Source organism: Numida meleagris, chromosome 2, assembly GCF_002078875.1.
Source record: "Numida meleagris isolate 19003 breed g44 Domestic line chromosome 2, NumMel1.0, whole genome shotgun sequence".
In the NCBI taxonomy this organism is placed as follows: Eukaryota; Metazoa; Chordata; class Aves; order Galliformes; family Numididae; genus Numida; species Numida meleagris.
In genome coordinates, this window is record NC_034410.1 from 30130834 (window position 1) to 30135177 (window position 4344).

General features: G+C 42.0%; 2 long non-coding RNA genes across 2 annotated transcripts in view; one reads left to right on the forward strand and one right to left on the reverse strand.

The window, feature by feature from the left end:
* LOC110394539 overlaps positions 1 to 141 on the reverse strand; it is a 5753-nt gene extending 5612 nt beyond the window's left edge. The window contains exon 1 of the long non-coding RNA XR_002435705.1: positions 53 to 141. This is a non-coding gene — a long non-coding RNA (uncharacterized LOC110394539). The remainder of the gene's footprint in view (positions 1 to 52) is intronic.
* On the forward strand, positions 198 to 1975 carry LOC110394540. The gene is made up of 3 exons (XR_002435706.1): positions 198 to 286; positions 1156 to 1277; positions 1605 to 1975. It is a non-coding gene; the product is annotated as an uncharacterized LOC110394540 (long non-coding RNA).

Genomic DNA, 4344 nt, shown 5'->3' on the forward strand with positions numbered 1-4344 from the left:
CTCCGCCCGCTCCCGCCCCTCTCCGCCCTCTCGGCGGGAGCGGCGCCCTCACAGGCGGCTGCGCAGGGGGCCAGCCTGAGCCGAGCTGGGATGTTCTGCTGCCGGGCCGTGGGCGGTTGTTAACGGCCCTCGGGGGCGGCTGCAGCGGGCGGCGGGGCGGGCGGGGTGAGGGCCTCGTCCCGCCCCGCGCACACGCGGCCCTCCCCGCGGATGGGAGCTGCTGGATGTGCCCTGTTGCAGCCCCGCAGCTTCCCCTGCAGAGCCCTGGCAGTCCATCCCTCCTCAGGTGTCCGTGTGGTGCTGACCGCAGGCTGGAAGAGGCTTTAACGTTGTGAACTGCCACAAATCTCCATTTCACACTAGCAAAGAGTATACTGACAGATAACAGCGCGTTATGTCATATGCTTCCCCATGCTCACATCTGAGTGTGTAGGCTTCAGTATGGTAATCGCCAATTAACAGGGACCTGCAGTCTTAATGACTGCTAAATGTTTGTAATTGGAACATAATTTGTCTGTATGCTGACTCTGTATTTTTCAAATTCTGCCGTTAAAAACTGACTTTCACGTTTTATGAGATAAGCTATTTTTCCTGAGATGTTCTTGGCTAATGAAAAATTGAAGGTACTGTAAAGAACTGCCCTTTAAATACCAGCTCATATTGTGCTATATTAAAAGTAGATAAAAGAGATATTGAATAGATAAACGGGTCTTCTGAAATGGTTAAACTCCATTTATCGGGGAATTAGAAATCTGATTACGTTGAAAAACTTGTCCTCGCAGAGAGTCTGCGATTGCTTTTTTATATGGAAGGCAGTTGGTGCTTCATACAGGATAGCTGCTGAACGCAAATTAGACACCACACAACACTTGGGGACAGCTTCCAGCACAAACTTAGGAACCTGGTATGCGCAGGAGTAAAGATACATGTCATTACAAGGGGGAAAATGACACTGAGTGGAGTCTGTGATGCTTTTTTTGTGGAATTACTGTTTCCACAGAATCACTCAATAGATAACATCATGTTAGTAGTTACTAATGTATTCATCCAGTTTCTGCCGTGCTAGGGATACCGCCTGCAACTGTTAAGGAAGCAGCTGGCTTTTTAATACAAATAAACCAGGCTCTGAGGCTGTCAATCTTCTTTGTTTGACAGAGAGGAGTTCCCGCCTGCACTGAAAGAATAGCTCAACATCTGTCATCCCATTCTCTGCCATGGCCCAAAATCAGGAAGACTACAGCTGTCCTGTTCCTTTCAGATACTTCTGGGATAGCGAGGTAGGAGGACTGAGTATTTGGTCAGTGTGTTCATCATGCATTAAGCAAGGCTCTACAAGCCCTTGCATGTAATTGTATTGTTTTCTCACTGCTTGAATAGCAGAATTTGCAGTTTAAAAGGTCTTTGGAAATTCAATCCTCCAATCTGCCTTTTTTTTTTTTTTTAATTGTCTAATTAGTTCAGTCTGAACTCACATTTGTTAATAGAATGCATTTTAATTGAATTTAAAGTGGTTAGCAATGGTTCATACCTAGGTGTGTGGCACATGGGCACGTAAATTGCAGATTTATGCATGAGTGTAAAGCAGAAAATATTTATTCTTACAGGTTGGGAATTATACTACAACTGCTGAGCGCTGGATGAATCTTTTGTAATATGTCTGCATGGAAAAGAGGGAAAGGAGTGGGGAAGAAAGAAAGAGGCTGGGAAGAATATGTTACCACCTTAAAAATGTTTAACCACATACCTTCATCAGTTCATTTGTTTAATATCTATCAAATTAGTAAAAATATATATAAATAATAGAAATATATATGTAATAGAAATTCAAGACAATTTTTTGAGTGAATTATACTGTTCTCTTACAGTAGCAGTCAAGTTAGCAGTCATTGGTAGATAGTGTGTTTCTTTTCTTACAACCACAATTAAGAGCTACGGCAATAAACCTCAGAGTCCCAACCAGTGGCAATTACTTTAGATATACACCTCTATAACCTGCAATTTAAACTTCACTGTCCCAAGATTTGGGGAAAGCATCACAAAGTGCAAAATGCTCAGAGGAGTTTAGGCATTGTAAAAACAGGGGAATCCACAAGCTGAAGTTAGGCCTTCAGGCTCCCTGTCACACCTAGGGTGACAGCCAAGCTGTGGTTATGCGGTGATTCTGATTTGGCTGACATCCATGCTACTGCTGAAAGAACAGCTCAGCTGCACAGTCATGCTGTTACCTCCTACATAGATTGAAGTATATTACATAATGTTTACCTGCTGATCTTTGGCACAGAAAAAATGACGGTAAAAAGAAGGCGATTTCTCAACAAGGCTGGTCTTGATTCATTTAGGATTTTATAAATAAAAATAAGTTAATTACATATTTCCACAGATGCACCAGTCTAATCCCAAGAAACTTACCTTTAGAAAGTGATAGAAAAACAGGTTTAGGTTCTCAGACCCTACTGCAGAATGCAGAAGAAAAAAAAAAAACAAACATCAGAAATATGATAATCTGCACTGAAGAAGTGAATGATGCATGATGAGCTCCTCCTTTACCCCTCAGTCCCTCTGGATCAGGAACCAAAGGGAGTACCTTCTGTTTCCTCTATTTCTTTCCACACACCTGCCAAAATTTTTCTGCCTTATGTGGTGTGAAGTACTCATCTTCATTTAGCCCCTAGATTTTTGGAAGCAGCAATTGATCTGGTACCTCCCAAAGTATATAGTTTCTGTTCCTCTGTCTCCATAGTGCTGGATCTAATATCCAGAGCATGAAGGGAAGGTTTTAGTCAAAAGGACAGTAGTTTAAGGGAAGGATGGGGATTCACTAAATGCCCAAAGATAGGAAGGACATCTGCTTGTTTCTGCTGGGGGAAGCAACATGGAAGTGGGTTAGTTGTCTCTCTCTCATTCCTTGGAAAAGACAGCTCTGCTAGCAGTCCTAAAGTAAGTCAACTCTGGCCTGTAAATTTAATTTTCCAACAGGAACATACCCTTAAGTTTTCCCCAGATCACTGTGTACAGAAATTTCCCTGGGCTTTGGAACAGAAGGCAAACAAACTTGTGCTAGTTTTACACAACCTATGCATTTGGTTCTACTGCATGTCTTTTTAATACGGGCTGACTCAAAGCTGGAATTTGGGAGAAATACCAAATATTTTGTCACCATACAGGGTGCAGGAGTTATCAGTATTGTAACTTACCCTGGGGGTATTATGACCAAGTACCTCCCTCAAATCTTTCCAGGAGGCAGATCCTAAAAGTTAATAAGCTTAGGAAGAGTTTAATGAGTATAAAGACACTGAAGCAATTCATGGCATTTGTCTTTGTCCTGAGAAAAGGAGTCACACTTATATTCTTTATTAATTCTGGCATGTAGCTTGTGCTTTGGATTGACTTCAAAGGTAAGTTGGATTAAATTAAGTGAAATAGAGACAAATTTTCAGCCTTAAATTACCTGACCAAGATTATATTATCAGACAGCTACCTGGAAAAATTCTTACCACTGTTAAAGCAAGAAAAAATACTACTATCAGTTACATCAGGATCCTTTAAAACAACATTAAATTTGCATAACAAAGATAAAAATTATAAAATTTATGTAGCAAAGGAAACAGAACTGTTAACATAGTTATCCCAGTCTACATAAAAGTAACTCTAAAATGCCTGAAACAGGGAAAACTGTCTCGTGAGTTCCTGACATGGATCACAGAGTATGTACGCTGGCTTCTTAGTTCAAAAAAGACAGGGATATGCTAGAAGGAGTTCAGCAGAGGCCCACAAAGGTGATTAAGGGCCTGGAACATCTCCTGTTTGAGGAAAGGCTGAGCAACCTGGGTCTGTTGAGCCTGGGAAAAAGAAGGCTGAGAGGGTATCTGATAAACGTTTATAAATATCTAAAGGGAGGTGGGAGGCAAATGGATGAGGCCAGGCTCTTCTCGATGTTGTGTAGTGACAAGACAAGGAGTAATGGCCTAAAACTTGAACATAGGAAGTTCCATGCAAACATGCAGAAGAACTTCTTTATGGTAAGGATGACAGAGAACTGGAATTGGTTGCCCAGAGAAGCTGTGGAGTCTCCTTCTATGGGGATATTCAAGACCTATCTGGATGCCTGTGTGTGTAACCTATTGCAGGGAACCTGCTTTAGCAGGGGAGTTGGACTCAATGATCTTTTGAGGTCTCTTCCAACCCCTGCAATTCTGTGATTCTGTGATTCTCAGTCTTTAGCATCTATACTGCCTCACGTCTGTACAACTATTCTACAGATGCTATTCCAGTAGATTACCTTTTGCTGTCTTAGTGATCCCAGTGAGACTTTGTCATACCAAAGACAGCAGAACTCAGCCACTG